We start from the raw sequence: 18,471 nt of genomic DNA on the forward strand, positions 1-18,471 counted from the left end.
ATGTGGGCAAAACTGAAACTGACATCTGTCCATCCAGGCCCAGAGCTTTGAGTGCTCAGCTCCTAAAATTCTGGGTTTGAATGCCTATGTATTCAACTATGTTAGTGCGGAATTAGGTCGCCACCTCTTTTTTTCTTACACATTTGCAACAGCTATATTGCAGGCAGATACAACATGTTCCTCTCCACGTTAAGAATAGCTGCACCTATGTAATTGGGCTGATGCAGATGGGTAGAAATTTTTGTTTCAGTTCATTTTTGATAAGAATTTACCGAAAATTGTAAATGTCTTCGTATTTTGGATTTGAAGCATTTGAATATAGGAGAAACCAAAATCAACAAATCTGCCCATCTTGCTTTATAATGAATCATTTGCCCTTCAGAAACATGATCAAGGGTATTGATCCAGATGAGGCTTCTATGAGGCTGTCACTCTGACTCATTCACATCATTTGGATGTCCTTATCTTCCACTCATAATCCTTGTGTGATTTCCAACTGCTTCTTTCATCTCTTTTCTTGCCATAGAAAATTTGTTAAAGGGGGAAAGACAGATAGCTGCATAATGACTTCAAATCAGTAGCACTTGGTGCCTTCCATCCATCCTAAGTACAATTCAGTGAGAAATTCACAAAGAAGTGCATTTCATAAGCATCCATGATTGCAACTAGGGATGTATAGATTTTGCTAAATATATCTTGTCTGTGTTTTGCAGATTGTCAAGCATCTTAAATTCCATCATCTGCTCATTGACAGAGTTGGATTTCTGTAGGAATTTCATTTGTACATTAGCACTAATATGTATTAGCACAAGTGCACATTTACATGATTCCCCCCCCCAGAGTTAAACAACAACAACAACAGCAACAGCCAAACTGGTCCACAAGTTGGCAGAATCTGTGCAGCTTGGGAAATGCTGGTCTTCTCTGGAATCTGCAGGTCAGATTCACAGAAACCTGAAGTAATTTCAATCCATTATGGATTACTCCAACATCCCTAATTGCAACCCACTAAAAAAGAAAAGCCAGCATGTGAAACAATGTGAAACCATATGAAGATAAACATCTTCATTAGCAAAATTGCACTATAACACTAATGAAAATATTACAGAACAATTATGAGCTGTTGTTTAATAACCTGTTCAGAAATACAGATGTCCAGGACATGCACAGTGCAGTAGTTCTAAATCCACGAGTCTGTTCCTGGGCCAGTTATATGTTAAGTGGGAGACAAGCCAAGAAGATGCAAGCACGGAGGTCCCAATGGGGTACCTTCCCCCCAAACAAATGTCCCTATAAAGTTGGCTTGTTTCAGCTCACATAGTTCTCCATTTATATAGATTTGCTAAATGCAGTGCAATTTAATAACCAGTCCCTCCCCTAAGTCCCCATTAAAAAGTGGAGTAAAATACACATAATTATAAAACTAGCAGTTTTATCATCAACGTTCCAATGGGCTTATGAAAAAGACTGAAAAATTTGTTTGCAGATAAGTATCTCCCTTCTTTTTCCTGAAGAGTGTTTTTTCTTTCTTTTTCTTTCTTTTTTGAGAGGTGAAAGGAGTATCACTGACTCCCACAAAGGTGTATACTAATTAGGGATGGGGGAGAATTTCTCCCCGAAACTTCGGGGGGCCAAGTGCCAATGTGTTTGGCCCCCCGAAGTAGTTTTGGGGAGAAATTCTCCTCACCCCCCCGCACCCCCCCCCGGGATGGGACTTACCTTTCCCGAATGTCCCTCCCGGCGGCGGGTCCCGGCGGCGGTTCGTCAGGTCTTCGACAGGGGCAGAGGCTGCAGCCGGTCTTTTGACCGGCTGCCGCCGCCACCATTCCAATAAAAGTAAAAAAAAAACAACACGCCCCCGTGATAGGCTACGTGATGATTAATGTAGCCTATCATGGCTGACTTTGCAGATCTAGCCGTGATAGGCTACGTTAATCATCACGTAGCCTATCACGGGGGTGTTTTTTTTTTAAAAAAAACAACTTTTTATTTCGCGGCCGGGCGAGGCGAGGCGCCTCCTCCCCGGCCTGAATTTCGGCTGGGCGAGGTGAATTTTGGCTGGGCGAGGCGGGAAGCCTCCCCCCCCCGGCCTGAACTTCAGGGGGAGCAGCGAAGCGCCTTCCCCCCCACCGTGAAGCAAGCTGTGAGACCAGGTAAGTGGCTTTCGTGCACTCCTAATAATTCCGCTAAGTTGAATGGAGGACTAGGGATGTACGAAGATTTTGTCTTCATTCGTTTCTGACCAGAATTTGTTCCATTCACATCCCCAAATGTGAGCACATTTTTTGGGGGTAAGTCTCACACAATCCCAAGCTTGTGAAGGTGGTTCAAAATATGGGTACTGCAGAACAATGCACACACACATTTGGGCGGGGGATTACATTTTCACACTTTAGTTAATGGGGGAGTATGCATATTTCTTTAAACTTTTCCCAAATCTACAGCAACAACGACATCTTGCAATTGGGAACAGAAATGAGGAAGACAGAGCTTCAAGGAGGAACTCAAAGAACCTCAGCAAGCTTGAGCTTTACTGATTCTCTCATCCCTATGGAGGACCACATTCCTACCTTGAGCAAAATATATCTCCCCTCCCTACTGCATAGCAGGGCATTTCAGGCTTATGCTCAGTGCACCACTTAAAGTAAAGGCCATGTAGGGTGTATTTATTTATTTAATGAAAGTAATTTTAATCTGACCTTCATCCTAGGATGTCAAGGTGGTATACGAAAGGCACAAAAGAAGTTACATGATAATACAATAAAAGTGAAATACAACATCACAATGATGATGATGATGTAACAAAAACATTGTGGGAAATTAAAAGGGTGGTTAGACCATTAACAGGCTGCTCAGGGGACATTTGGGATTTCAGAGGGATCCATTTGGGAGGTGGACCTCAACAATCGTCCCTTGGTTAGTCCCCCTGGACTTCAGCCCATTTGCTGCTGTGGAGCCTGACTCAATTTGCATTCAAATCAGACCAGTTTGTGGATTTTCCGTATGTTTTAATTTGTGCAAATCACACAGATTCTGGCCGCTATTTGAGCAAATTATGCAAATTGTGGGTGCAATTTGTACAAATCTCTATTGGCACAAATTACTGCTTGCAAAGTTCCAAGAGTCTGGGAAAAACCTGCAGCTCCACCCTCAAATGCAAGCCGAGTTGGGTACATCACAGATATCCATCGAGCAAAAAGTGAAATGGGTTTTCCAGCTTTCGCCGATGGATATCTTTACAGGATATCTCTTCAGAGGAGGAGGGCTGGGATCTCTCTTACAGCAAATCCCCACTCCCGTACTGGGATAGGCAGATATGTCGAGTCCACTTCTGCGTACTTTCACTTTTTTTCTCACTTCCAAGTGCCAGATCCATGCAACTCTCTCTCTCTCTCTCTCTCTCTCTCTCTCAGAAAATTAATTCTGTACATATTTCTGTACACATTTTTCAAATGGACACATTAATGGAGGCATGCCCCTGATCAATTAAAGCACATTTGTGCACATTCTGTAAATGTATGCAACATTTTTTACACATAACTTACATACATGTATGATGTTGAATGTAGTTTTTTCTTTCTTTTGGAGAACACATCACAAACCTGGAAAAGTACAGATTTCTGATCAAAAATGTTATCAGTTTTCACACTGAATTCCAGGAGGTGCAGATTGGGTAAATCCATTTTAAAAATTTGACAGAGCAAATATCTCACCTAATCCTACTCCAACAGAAGGTGCAGGACAGCCTGAGGTGTCCCATCACAGGGATGCCTTGCCTGGCTTCTTGAAAAAGCCCTTTGACCCCCATTCCAAACTCTTGTTTGGTTTTCTGACTTTACTCTCTCATCCTGCAGCTCCCCAGAGCACAGGAGGCAACAAACCAAGTGGGAGAGTCATAGTCTTTGTTAGAGTGTCCACCTGGCTGTCAGAAGACCCTTTCACCCAGGAAAGATCTACTCAGGAGTAGGTGTCTCCTTGGGAGGGAGGAAATGTTCTAGCTGCAGACAATGAGAAAGCAGACCCAGCTGCAACTGCTGAACTTGCAAGCATGAATATATACCCTCCATCTCCTTCCAGAAGTTTGCTGGGCTAACAGTTCCCTCTGAGCCGCTTTCTCTAGCTCTTTGCTTGAGGAGGATACCCAGCTTGGGGGAGGGGGCGGCTTCAACAGGTTAATAATGTTACTGCTCTGGAATCAGGGATGGCAGGGAATTCCGCCACAGATTCCAGTGAGGCCGGATTCTGTAGAATCCGCCCCCCCCGGAATCCGTGGCGGAACGGACTCCTGCCCCCCCACCCCCTGCGGAATCCCCCGGGATGGAACTTACCTGGGGCGGATGCGGTAGCAGTGGTTCTGCTGGCGGTGGCGGTTCCGACGGCGGCTGGTCTCCTGGCCAGCCGCGGCCAGGCTGCTGCGGCCACCATTGCTGTCCTTGCAGCTGAAATAGCTATCACAGCTAACCCCCCCAAAGAACCCCAGCATACGCAAATGGCAGCGGCTACGGCTGCCACCATTTGCGTTCCCTATTTTTCACCGTTCTAGCCTACGCAAATATTTACGTAGGCAATTACGGCGAAAAAAAGAAACGCAAATAGTGCCCACTACGCTATTGCGGTTCCCTTTTTTTTCACCGTAATTGCCTACGTAAATATTTACATAGGCTAGAACAGCGAAAAATAGGGAATGCAAATGGCTGCCGCCATAGCCGCCGCCATTTGCGTACACCGTTTTTTTGGAGGGACATGCTGTGATAGGCTAAATACTTATGTAGCCTATCACGACAGCCTGGAAGGATGCAAATGGCGGCCGCTACAGCAGCCGCCATTTGCGTCCGCAGCAGCCCGTCTGTGGCCGGAAGTCTGGCTGTGAATGGCCCTGGCCGGCTTCTCCATGGAGCTGCCGCGGAGCAGAGCCGGCTGGGCAGGATTCTGGGGGGGAGGACCGGATCGCCTCCCCCCCATCAAGAATTCTGGGGGGAGGGATGGAGCACATCCGCCCCCCAGCAGATGCCCCGACCGGAACCAGGTAAGTATTTCGTACATCCCTATCTGGAATATGAAACCAGAAGATGCATATATGTTTAAAAAAAAACCTGTAGAGAGAAATGTATAAATGCTGCCTAGGTTAATTTTAGCTAACTTTAAAATGAGAGGAAGAAATGACAAGATGTATTAGGAGTACTGCAGACTTTGTGCCTTTAATCACACAAACAAAACTTCTAGATGTTTCTTTTTTTAATCTGACTGCAGGTATGTGGCTGATAAGCAACATCAAACCTAAAATAGAGAACTTTCTGCAGGCAGGGAAGAACCTGGAATAAAATCTGAACACCTGCAATTGATAACATTACAGAATGCAAGTGATTATAGTATTCTTTCCTGCCTTCTTTGTTTCACTTAACGGGGGAATTTTTTAAAAACATGCATGCATTTCCATGGAGAAGGAGTGGCAAACCTTAGGGCTGAGAGCCCAAACTGGCTCTCTTAGTTGTCCCAGATGACCACACACATCCCTCCTGGCCCCACCCCTTTTCTCCTGACCAGTGATCGTTGGTTGGTTTCCAGACTTTTGAACAGTTTTTTCCCCCCATTCTAAAAGTTCAGAATGCCTCTCCTAAGGCTTAGTTACTTGTTCCAGTAAGAGGTTTAAGCTGAAATATGCTGGGTGGTGTGTGTGTGTGTGTGTGTGTGTGTGTGTTTAAATATTTTGGCCTCACCCTCATTTTGCATTTGGTGGCACCAACCACTGGCATGTCTCTCCCCCCGCCCCCAGCTTCTCCAAAACTGAATTCAATCCTTTGGCTGAAAGAGGCTCCCCACCCATGCCATAGAAGGTCTTTACTACTGAGAGCTACAGAAACTCAACATGTTACAGTTGAAAACAGGGAGGTCATGCTTATGCCACTCCTACTGTTTTGCGATAGACCACAGCATAGGGTCCACTTCCCAAGGATTTATTTCCTCTACAATAGCCTGTTCTCGGCCTATTCAAATGCCAAGATGTTTCTTGATGTTCAGCTTATGATAAATGCATAAATCTATTAAAAGCAAGAAGGTGCCATCACAGTGTGCTCTCTCTCTCTCTCAGCAATTGTAGTGTGAGAAATGACAAGGTGTACGCTGCATGGTGCCTTTAGGGTTGGTGCATGGGGACTAGTGAAGGTATATCTAGGGATGGTGTGAGAGTCCAGGAAAGGGGTGGAGTCTGGCGGACTCATGCTTGTAATGTTGCATAAATGCCCCTTTACACAACATTAGATTTATAAAAATCCCTGAGCTGCCATTTTTACTCAAAATGGCAGCTCATTAAGAGGATGGGCAGCTGCCAGATCTGGTCACTGGGTGCTCAGCCGCTTGGTGAATGGGTCTGGGTGCGTGCAGAAGCTAGGCAAGTGGGTCCAGGAGGAGCAAGTGAGGATGGCTTGGTGAGTGCCCGCCCGGTGAAACCAGATGGCAGTAAGTTGCTCCATCCCTAGATGTCTGACCCTCCTGCTCAGACATCTACCTAAGGAAACCCTGGGGAAAAGCTAAGCTGAAAAGAATGACAATGTTGTAGGGATGTACGAAAGTCTTTTACCTTTTCGAAGGTTGACATTTGCGGTGGGGGGGGAGGCGCTCCGTCCCTCCCCCCGAAATTCTCCCTGGCTGGCTCCACTCTGTGGTGACTCCACGGAGCTGCTGGCTGGGGCTGCCCACAGCCGAACATCTGGCTGCTGGGCAGCCTGCACAGGGATGCAAATGGAGGCCGCTGTAGCCACCACCATTTGTGTCCCTGTATTTTGCCGTGATAGGGTACATAAATATTTACGTAGCCTATCATGGCAAAAAAAAAAAAAAGGAATGCAAATGGATACGGCTATGGCAGCTGCCATTTGCGTTCCTTTTTTTTTTTGCCTTGATAGGCTACGTAAATATTTATGTAGCCTATTATGGCAAAAGACAGTGGCGTAAATGGCGTAGTGGCAGCCATTTGCGCCCTGTCTTTTGCCATAATAGGCTACGTAAATATTTATGTAGCCTATCATGGCAAAAAAAGGGAACACAAATGGTGGCTGCCACAGCCGCCGCCATTTGCATCCCCCTTTTTTTTTGCCTTGATAGGCTACATAAATATTTATGTAGCCTATTACGGCAAAAGACAGTGGCGTAAATGGCGTAGTGGCAGCCATTTGCACCCTGTCTTTTGCCATAATAGGCTACGTAAATATTTATGTAGCCTATCATGGCAAAAAAAAGGGAACACAAATGGTGGCTGCCACAGCCGCCGCCATTTGCGTCCCCCTTTTTTTTTTTTGCCGTGATAGGCTACGTAAATACTTACGTAGCCTATCACGGCTATAACGAAGAAGTGAATGGCGGCTGCAGATGCGGCCATCATTTGCAAAGCAGTGTAACAGCAGCAGGTAGGTGCTCCATTTCGCACACCTTTCGTGGGGGGGTGGGGGGCTTCGTTCCACCACGGATCTTGGGGAGGCCGAATGACATCCCTACAATTCTCTGACATCCCTACTATGTTGCCAAATCACACTAATATTTTAACAAGTCCTCCTCAAAGGCAAGAAGACGGATTGTCCCTAGTAAATAGGACAGTTGGAGCATCAGTTCTTTTGTGTTGAGCATATATGCACATGTGAAGCTACATTATAGAGCTTCTCAACACACACCCTGGTCCAACAGCCTTGAATGGAGAGTCTCAGGTATCCCCAACCACTCTGAGTGTTCATCTATAGCCTATGCCCTGTTTATCACCTAGCTTCCACCTCCCCTGAAGTAACGGTTACACCTCCTGGCTCTCAATGTAAAAAACCCCTTTGAATCTCAGCCAATTCCTTTGGTGGAGAGAGGAAAAATAATCCTGCTTGGCCCAGATGCCACCAGCAAAGCCTACACTGTGAACTTACACTAGGAAGGTGGGTGCTTCGAAGATCCAAAGAGTGCTGGCCAAGGGCTCACATGCTCCACCCTCAGCCAGCATCCATGTTGTGTGTGTCTTCATGCCATGTAACTCCATGCCCTGCCTCCGCCCTGGTTCAGCCACATTGCTGCCAACACCACAAACTCCATTAGGTTGGACTCGGACAGTGAGGGGATATCTCTTGGTGTTGTCAGTTTCTAAAGTGGCAAACGGTAATTACGATGGCAGTGCTGCTAATGTTGGAGAAAAGCATGGTGAATATCCACAAAGACATAATGAATGTGTGTGTGGGTAGGAGAACACTTCTCATTCCAATGACACACACACAAGATGGGAATTTTCAATGCTGGTACATCAGAAGTAGGAAGTGAACATGGTGTTGCTGTTCCCAGTGAAATGTGTAGCTTTCCTTTTATACATAAATTGCAAAGCTTACATCAGTTTTATGAACTGTGGGTGTCAGGGTTTCCCTTATGACCTGGACCCCCCTGAGCAACTCCTTAAGGATCTCTTGCTTTTTTAGGAGTCCCACCTTCCTTCTTTTAAACTTCCCCTTCTCAGTAACATGTAGTTTAGGCTGTAGGGTGATTGACACTCTAGACACCACAACAGTTTAACCATGACAGTTTACTGGTAAACTAAAGCAAGCAAATCATAACTAAAGGTATTTACACAAAAGAGCTGAGTGATACAAAAGGCATTAGAAAATAACAGTTGCAAAATGCAAGTTCCTTTACCCTAACTATACTTTCCCAGGCTGCTTCTTCCTGCTCTCTCTTCAGGCTCTGCTTTACCTGACTCTGCTCAAACTGCCTTTCTTGCTCTCCTTGTATACCTTCCTCCCTCAGAACTGAAAGTAGTGCTTCAGACCTGAAGAAATGAAACTTAACCAGGGGAATGAAATGACTCTTCTCAGGGATACCCCTCCCAACAACAACAAAACCTCCAGGCCCTTAGGCCTAACCTTTTTTCCTTGCCTCTGTAGACCTCAAACTTTCATAGTAGAGCATGAAGTGAAACTCTTATCTCAACTATTTACAGACATACACATGTTTTGCTTGCCATGACAAGTGAGGTAGGGATGGATGAACATTTTTGTTTCAGTTCACAAATCTCTGAACTTCCTCCATTCACAACCTTCATGTACACAGGATAATTTTTTCCCCCAAAAAAATGTTCTCATGTTCTCAAACTTTTATGCTCATTTTGAAATGTGCTTTAAAAAAAATTACACATTTTCACACATGGGGGAAACTGTGCACTTCTGGAACAGAAATGAAGGTGAAAGACATCCTACAAATGAAAAGGGGAGAGAGCTAAAATGACCTTCAGAATGAAGTTTGGAGAATGTCGGTGATGCTGAATATCCCTGGTTCTCCTGTCCCTCCTCTCTGGAAAGTGTGATGAGCAACCAACCATCCACCCACCCACCACTGGAGTTGCAGACATGGATGGGTATTACTTCAGCAATTGCAATAATTTCTGCCCCTTCCCCAGATCCACGTGTGAGAGGAAGACTAAGGATTGCTTCTTTGAGGAGACTCTTTGCCTTGGATCAGCCAAATTTTTACACACCTGCCAGTCTTTTGAGAATGGAAGGCCGGTGGAGTTCTTCCTAGAGGTGAGGTGCCTGGCATGCCTCCCATCAGGGCAGGGCCAAACTAGATCCTGTAGACTACAAGGCCTGCCAAAAAGAGTGGAATCATTAATGATAGGCCTACCTTTTTGTTCAGCTTTCCACAAACTTGTGGTGAGTTACCTCTTGTGATCTGTTGTTCTGGAACACAAAACTGCACCTATTTTAACCCCGGTGAACGATAATAAGAGAATGAAAAAAAAAATGATGTCAGTCCATCTCATTTTCTTTCACATGAATGCCATTAGTAATGTACCAGCTTTAAGAGCTTTATGCTCTTAAAAATATTAAAGATATTGAAAAAAAATAGCATCAACCAAAACTTTAATGAGTTCGGCTCAACTCTTGGATTGCAGTCAGAGATTTTCAAGAGGCAAATGAGGTATCTTTGGTTCACAGGATCAAAAACACACTGCCAGACTCAGTAAGCAAGATGAACAAGCCTTGCTAGGCAAGTATGGAAATCTGGATGTCAAATAAATATGTTTCCCTACAGATAGGATAACACATTTTCATATTTATGTGTCATATGGCTGTTGCCTTTATTGTAACAATGCATATTAAAATGGCTAGGACTGCGAAATTCAGTGCACTAACAGAACTGAGGAATCCATTCTCCATAATAGACAGCATTGGACTAGTACACAGTTTTCAGAGAGCTTCGGCTATTGGGCGGTATAGAAATAAAATAAAATAAAATAAATAAATTTCAGCCCTGTGTCAAACTGAATTGTCACAGTAGCATGCATGATCAGGCCGTAGCATCCCCGCTGAAACACAGTCTTGTTAGTGGTATTCTATTAATGTCATGTCACAACAGCTTGGTATCTTGGCCAGGAGTAGAAAACTGACATTTCACCTATAAAGCACTGCTTTTTAAAATATGCAACCGGATACAAAATGTGAAGTTCCGGGGGTGGGGGAGTGCATTTCCAAAATAACATTTGTGCAGTTCAAAATTCAAGTCATAAAAAAGTTGCATTGTGTTGTTAGCCAATTCAAAAAGCGAGGTCTTATGTGAAGCTTGAACAGAACATTCTTCTGCATTACTACTGTCGAATTTCCAGTTCTGACTCTTTCCTGGCACTCTGCACAGACTTCTAAATGCCATGAAATGTGACTGTAAGCAACAAAGAATGTGCAGACATACAAGTAACATACACAAGTGTGCTAGTAGTGCATGCTATGGAAAAAAAAGAAAAGAATTATAATCACATACCATTTACAGTTCAAGATTTCCATAAGGTGAGCTGGATCAGGCCACAGGCCTATCAGTCTAGCATTCTGTTCCCACAATGGCCAATAAGATGCACATGGAAAGCCTGTGAGCAGGACAGAAGTGTAATACCACCCTCCCACTCATGTTCTCCAGCAACTGGCATTGAGAGGCAGAGTGCTTATCTTACTAGAGGTGATATAGAGCCATCAAGACCAGTAGCCCTTGATGGCCTTAAAAAGAGAGAGTGTGCCCTGCAAGAGGTTGCAAGTTTTGTTTTAATCTGCCATTTGGCTACTTTACAAAATGTTCTGCTCCTCTTTCTCAAGTAGCATATGGATAAAACTTCAGAGAATGAAAATGCTGTGTATTTAGAGAAAGGCAAAATGCTAACCTGGGTCAAAAGCATGATTGTTGTTGTTGTTGTTGTTTTAGACTGAGCTGCTATTCAACAAAGGGCTAGGCAGCCTCTAGGCAGACACATTGTGATGATGAGGCCTAACAGACCAGGAGATTATTGTAGAATAGGTGGAACAGAATGCAGCCAGATAGCCTACTATCTTTCAAGTTGTTTATAGCATAGTCACATGCATGTCTATGCAGAAGTACTCAATGAGACATCTCTCTCTTGGCAAATGCACATAGGATTGCAACGAATGCTGTCGGAATTGACAAGAATCCACAACAGATTCAAATGAGTTTGAATTACTATGAATCGAATCTGCATATTGGATTGGCTTTTTCCAAGTCACACAGATTCCATGGATTTGCCAACTGATTTTTTTGTTTTGTTTTTTGTTTGTTTTTTAATAGGTAGGGGTGGTAAGGTTTGTGCAATCTCTCACTTGCACTAATGTGCATTAGTACATAGAACAAAATTCTTGTACATCCCTAAAACAAATTACAATACCGTCAATGAGCAGATGACAGAATGAAAGATGTTTGACAGTCCATGAAACACAGATGGAATAGATTTAATAAAATCCATACGTCGCTAATTGCAACCTTGACTGTATTGCTGTTTACTAGCGTACAATAGAGTAGAATACTTCTCTGCACTCCCCCCCCTTTCAGGTGTATGTGTTTCTAATGAAAGCTAAACATTCCGAGACGGGCCTGGAGTATCCCTAAGAGGGCACCCATCTGTGGCTACAGCCTTGGGGTTAGCCATTTTTAAACCCATTTATTTAATTAGGGTTAAGCTTAACAAACTGTTCTGCTGGACTGTGGCCTGACTTTGGGCTCAGTGATAGAGCTAGAAAAGACTCCTGCCCAAACCCTGGAGAGCTGCTGTCTATCTGTGTAGATGATACTAAGCTATACGGACCAATGGGACCTGGGCAGGGAGGGAGCAACATAAATTTATTTATTTATTTATTTATTTATTTCTATGCTGCCCAATAGCTGAAGCTCTCATAAGAAAGGCTCCCTCAAAATCTGAACAGGTATAGCCAATGAGGGTGTGGTGGCATGATCCAAAGCAGACAACCATCAACCCAGGGCCAAGTCAAGCTTGCCCTTACTCTATGCAGGTATAAGCACTAAGGTCACTACTTTAGTTGAGAAAACCCCTGCTCAGGGTTAGGATGCTGCAAATCGTTGCAAATGAGTTTCAGCTAGGGATGTATGGATTATATAAAATCCACTCAGTCTTTGTTTTATGAATTGTCTGGAGACTTGTTCTCCATTGTCTGTTCACAGACAGATTCATTTTCATTTTTGGTTAAGCAGAAAAATACACAAATCATTCTGTAAGAGGGTTTGTAACAATTTACATAATTTACCTTAGTACTAACATGTAGCATATTGTCCCATCCTATTCACCTTTTCGCCGCATATATTTACCAGTCTCAGCAGAAACTTGAGTGTTTTGTATGAATAAATATGCGTACATTTCAGGAAAGTAAACAAAAAGATCCCGAAGTCCATGGACTCTGTGTGTCCTGAGGGGATCAGTCTGCAGTAGGTTCCACGGATCGGATTCTTAGAAATCTGAGCCCTTTTTAGTCCATCTTGAATTTCTCCAGCATCTTTAGTTACGACTTTAATAATGTTGTGGACCTAGTTCACCCAATGATCCATGTCTTGTCTCTTCATTCCCAGTGATGAGTGCAAACACGTTTAATACAAAATTGACTCTATTAGGACCAACAAACCCCCCACAAAACTTGAACCAGCTTTTAGCTTCTCCAGAGCTCTTCATCAGGCTGGCTGTTAAATGAAGCAGAGAGTAGGGAAATTTAAGACATTACCACTGCCTGTCAAGCCCAGCATGGTGTTTGTCAGGGCAAGAATTAGCAGAACACAAATAGGGTTTAGAAGCCACAATTGCTCAAAGGCCCAAACACCAGTAATTACATTTCTCAAAGAAACATGTTATATGTTAGAGGGCAGGATAAACCCCATCAACCAGGTGTTACCAGATAGTTGACTCTGCTGGTGAGGTTCCAGTCTTCATCAGGCCAACCACACTTTTACAAAAAAAATATAAGATAGAGATAGATATACCCCCATCACAAAATATATAAAAAAAATAAGAGAAAGATGGATATACCCACATCTCAAAAAAGAGGGGGGGGGGAGAATGAGAGAGATCTTTGCACTACTGTCTTGTGGTTCAAGATAAGAAGCATTTGTGATGTGTCATTGGCTTGCCTTTCACATTTTCCAGTACTGCAGATGAAAGCTTTGGCATGAGGGGCTGGAAAACTGCTGGCTCCCTTATAGCAATGGGATTCTTTGATCGCTGCTGACAAGTTCCTTTATCCAATTCTCCATTAGACCCCAGTGCACTTTCTAGTTCTAGAAAGTCTATTTGACTGTCCAGTGAAGCCCCATAGCATCCTTATTCACAATCTGATTGCATTTTATTTCTTTTCTTGCTACAGTTGTTGCTTCAGTGACTAAACAAAAACAATCTCTCTTTGGCCCAAGATTAAGTTTTAACACAGGAAAGAAGGCCTGAAAGATAGAGATGTTGGAGAAATCCACAACAGAACCAAATGAGTTTGGATTTTCATGAATTTGACCCATGGATTCCGCAGCAGACTGACTTTCCTGCTGTCGGGCAGATTTTGCAGACTTGTGGAATTTTTTTCCTAACTTTCCCCAATGTTGCACAAATTTCATTGTAAAAAATATTCAAAATATTTTTTTTAAAAAAAAATGGCCAAAAATGTGCATTTGTCCTTTAGGTTAAAGTGTGAAAATGCACATTTGGGGCAAATGTGAGCCTTTTCACATGTGCACCTTTGTGAAAATTTGCATTTGTGCAAATGCAAATTGGTGCAGAGCTAGAAACAAAACATCTGACTCCATCAATGCCCAGATGACAGAATGAAAGGCTCCTGATAATTCTAGGAATGTACGAAAGTGACTTACCTTTCGCGGATTATGTTGATGGTGGGGGAGGGAGGCGTTCCGTCCCTCCCCCGAAATCCTGGCCGGGGGGGGAGGCGCTCCATTCCTCCCCCCCGGAATCCTCGAACGGCCGGCTGTGCTCCGCGGCAGCTCCATGGAGCAACTGGCCAGGCCCGGCCTGGCCAGGCCAGAGCCATCCGCAGCCGGATTTCTGGACACGGAGGGCTCTGGGTAAAAACAAAAAACAAAAAAAAAATGCATACGCAAATGGTGGCAGCTACAGCCGCCGCCATTTGGGTTCCTTCTTTTTGGCCATCTTAATCTACCTAAATATTTACGTAGACTATGACGGCGAAAATCAAGGGGAACGCAAATAGCGTAGCGGGTGCCATTTGCATCCCCTTTTGATTCCCCATTTTAGCCTACGTAAATATTTACGTAGGCTAAAACGGTGAATGAAAAAGGGATGCAAATAGCGCCGCTACGCTATTTATATTCCCCTTGATTTTTGCCTTCATAGTCTATGTAAATATTTAGGTAGATTAAGACGGCCAAAAAGAAGGAATGCAAATGGTGGCAGCCATAGCTGCTGCCATTTGCGTATGTGTTGTGTTTTTTTTAAACCCACCCCCAACCATGATAGGCTACGTAAAGATTTACGTAGCCTATCACGTCTTTTTTGTCTTTTTTTTTTTAATCATAGCCATGATAGGCTACGTAAATCTTTACGTAGCCTATCACATCTTTTTTCTTTTCTTCCACAAGCCTGGAAATGGCGGTGGCAGAGCCGCCACCGGAGCCGCCGCCGGAGCCACCGCTGGAGCCGCCGCCGGAGCCGCCGCCACCTGGAAGATCCGCCCCAGGTAAGTCTTGTCCCAGGGGGGATTCACGGGGGGGCGAGGGGGTGGCAGGCCATTCCGCCACGGAGTTCGGGGGGCCGAATGCACTGGCATTCGGTCTCACTGAGATCCGTGGCAGAATTCTCTGACATCCCTAGATAATTCCCAAAACACAGATGGAATGGATTTTACATAGTCTATACATCCCTACTGGAAGATGGGCCTAGAGCTCATTGCTTTGATTTCCAAAAATGAGCGTCCAAAGTACAGATGGGAAGATGGTCTTGCTTTTATGTTTGTGACTGCAGAGGTGAAAGGAAGGACAATGTGGTCCCAGTCACCAGGTGGAGGACCAGAGGCTTCTAGCTAGTGTGGCTATGTGTTCTCTTTTACAGAGGACAGACCTCTGTCTGAAGGGCTGCCAAACGGCCATCTCTATTTGAAGGTGACCTCTGTTTCAAGGTCCATCCTGTCCAAGTTTGGTTTAAATATAAAGAACCATAAGACGGGATCATACAGGGATGTTATAATTGCCTTTCTCAGTAGTTGGCACTTGGACAGTGGACTGACTAGGCAGGTACACAGGTCACCAGGGCCAGATCTACATCGTGGGTCATATTGATACAATCCCATCATGGTAACACTATCTCTCTCTTGTGCATTTATATCTCGTAGCACACACAATGTCATCTGTTCTATTATTTGGATAATATGGAATAAAAAGTGGGAAATAACTCCAGAAAAGTGGTATGCAGAATAGGTAATGCGTCCCTAGGGTTATCAGTGCGCATCCAAACTGTTAAAAAGCACTAGTGTAGATCTATCCCAGGTCACAGTCTTCTCCTCTATGAAACTGAATTTCTTTAAATTCTAATCATTATGCCTAAAATTGCATGTATATATGTAAATCAGCACACACACATTTCATGGTAATTGATGTCCTCTGTTGCCCTCTTTTTGCTAATGCATAAGTGGTCATTCTACTTCTGGCTATCTCTGCACCACCTCCCTCCTGGCAAGAACTGTAGCAAGGGATGGTCAGCTATGTACCACTGCTGAATTTGAATACCCATTAAGAATTCAGAGGTTGCTTGTGTTTGAATGTATCTGAAACAATAAATAAAATAAAAGCATTTTAGAAAGGAAAACAAATACACCAAGAACACAAACCCGCCTCACCTCTTCTATCAGTTGAACAGTATCAGAAGCATCTTCCTCCTCTATCTGTTCCTTTCCCTTCCCTAGTGTGTCTAGTCTTTTGGAATGTAAGCCTGAGGGGGAAAAAATAAATCTTTCTTTTGATTTATGTATAGTGCCAAGTTAACATAGGCACTCCAGAAATGAGAATAATTGTTACACATTTTCTTCCGGCAACCTAGAGAAAAAGAGTTCAGCACACACCAATGAGTCAGATATGACAGACACACAGTTTCTCCATCTACTCCCACCCCCACCAAACCAGCACCAGAAGACCTCCCTCTCAGTATCCGTTGTTGGAGCAGCATGAAGATAAGCAGGTGGGGTGGTTGCAGGGAAGGATTGTAAGGGAAGTGTGGGGAGTTAACTGAGGTAGAAAGAGCAGAATTCCTACCTGGGGTTCCAGAGAAGAAAGATGAGACTGTAATGCGCACCTCATACCTGAGCTAGAGCAGAATAATGGAACTGTAATGCTCACCTCACATGTCTGAGGCAAATCTTTGAAGCTGGCATTCCCAATCCCAATCCCAATCCCAATCCCTATCCCATCTGGATTATTGTTACCTAAAATATGGGTGCAGAAACTTTTTTCAGCCCAAATGCTTAATTCCATTTCAAAGATAAGGTTTTGGCAGGATGGGGGGGGGGTGCAGTGGTGGGTGGAGCTGAAGACAAAAGAGGTGGGACCAAAAATACCAGCATATTTGAATTTGAAGCTCCTTACATCTAGTAAGTAACCTTAGGAGAGGCACTGAAACATTCATTCATTCATTCATTCATTCATTCATTCCATTTATGTCCTGACTTTTTTCCTCCTTAAGGAACCCAAGGCAGCATACATACGCCTCCTCCTCCTCCACCTCCTCCTCCTCCATTTTATCCTCACAACAACAACCCTGTGAGGTGGGTTGGGCTGAGAGTCTGTGACTGGCCCAAAGTCACCCAGTGAGCTTCCATGAGTGACTATGGATTAGAACCTGGGTCTCCCGACTCCGAGTCCAACATTCTACGTGCACACAAGTAGGGTTGGCGGAGAATTTCTCCCCGAAACTTCGGGGGGCCGAGCGCCAACGTGTTCGGCCCCCTGAAGAAGTTTTGGGGAGAAATTCCCCACACCCCCCCGCCCCCGCACCCCCCCGGGACGGGACTTACCTTTGGCGAATGTCCCTCCTGGCGGCGGGTCCGGCCAGCGGTTCGGCGGGTCTTCGTCCGGGGCGGGAGCGGCAGCCGGTCTTTCGACTGGCTGCCGCCGCTGCCATTCCAATAAAAGAAAAAAACAAACAAACGCCCCCGTGATAGGCTACGTGATGATTCACGTAGCCTACCACGGCTAGATTGGCAAAGTCAGCCGTGATAGGCTACGTAAATCGTCACGTAGCCTATCACGGGTGACTTAAAAAAAAAAAAAAGCGCGTATGGATAATGGCGGCCCCCATAGGGAACCGCCATTCCCGTTCCTTATTTGGTCGCTGTAGTCTACGTAAATCTTTACATAGACTACGGCAAAAAGGAGATGATTGTACAATGAGAAACAGGACACCTGTGCTCACTCCGTGGCCATCTCCTAAGTAAGGGAAGATACTTCTCTTCTATCAAATTGAATGAGAACGGTAAAAAAAAAATAGTCTACGCTATTTGCGTTCCCCTTATTTTCACCGTCTTAGTCTACGTAAAGGTTTATGTAGACTAACACGTGCTAAAATAAGGAACGCAAATGGCAGCGCCCATGGGTGCCGCCATTTGTGTACGCACTTTTTTTTTTCTTTTAAATCAGCCGTGATAGGCTACGTAAAGATTTACGTAGCCTATCACGGTGTTTTTTAAAAATCTAGCCATGATAGGCTACGTAAATCTTTACATAGCCTATCATGTTTTTTTGTGGTTTTTTTTTTAACTGGAAATGGTGGCGGCGGCAGCTGGTCGGAAGACCAGCCGCCGCAGCCGCCGCAGCCTCCAAACCACCGCCGAACTGCCGCCGGAGCCACCGCCGCCAGGAAGATTCGCCCAAGGTAAGTCCCGTCCTGGGGGTGGTGGGGGGGTGGCAGACCTTTCCGCCACCGATTTCGGGGGGCCGAATGCACTGGCATTCAGCCTCCCCGAGATCCGTGGCAGAATTCTCTGACATCCCTAGTATATTTGATATACTCTGATATCCCTAGTATATGACTTTGGGCTGAACTCTAACCACTAGATCATACTTCTGTTATGAAACTCATGAAGAAAAAGAGACAGTATAATGAAAAGTTCTTTCTGAAGCAGTCACACTTCACTTGTACAAATGCAGGATGAACGGAAAGATCAGAAATCT

General features: G+C 44.5%; 1 long non-coding RNA gene across 1 annotated transcript in view; it reads right to left on the minus strand.

The window, feature by feature from the left end:
* Positions 1-18,471, minus strand: part of LOC146338461 (uncharacterized) — a 59,029-nt gene that overhangs the window by 9,339 nt on the left and 31,219 nt on the right. Inside the window, exons 3-6 of the long non-coding RNA XR_014784753.1 lie at positions 16,146-16,237; positions 14,149-14,354; positions 9,491-9,599; positions 3,546-3,602 (exon numbers count right to left, since the gene is read on the minus strand). This is a non-coding gene — a long non-coding RNA (uncharacterized LOC146338461). The remainder of the gene's footprint in view (positions 1-3,545; positions 3,603-9,490; positions 9,600-14,148; positions 14,355-16,145; positions 16,238-18,471) is intronic.

The sequence above is a fragment of the Heloderma suspectum genome, chromosome 9, assembly GCF_057233095.1.
Source record: "Heloderma suspectum isolate Gila_16-S chromosome 9, 16-S_ref, whole genome shotgun sequence".
In the NCBI taxonomy this organism is placed as follows: Eukaryota; Metazoa; Chordata; class Lepidosauria; order Squamata; family Helodermatidae; genus Heloderma; species Heloderma suspectum.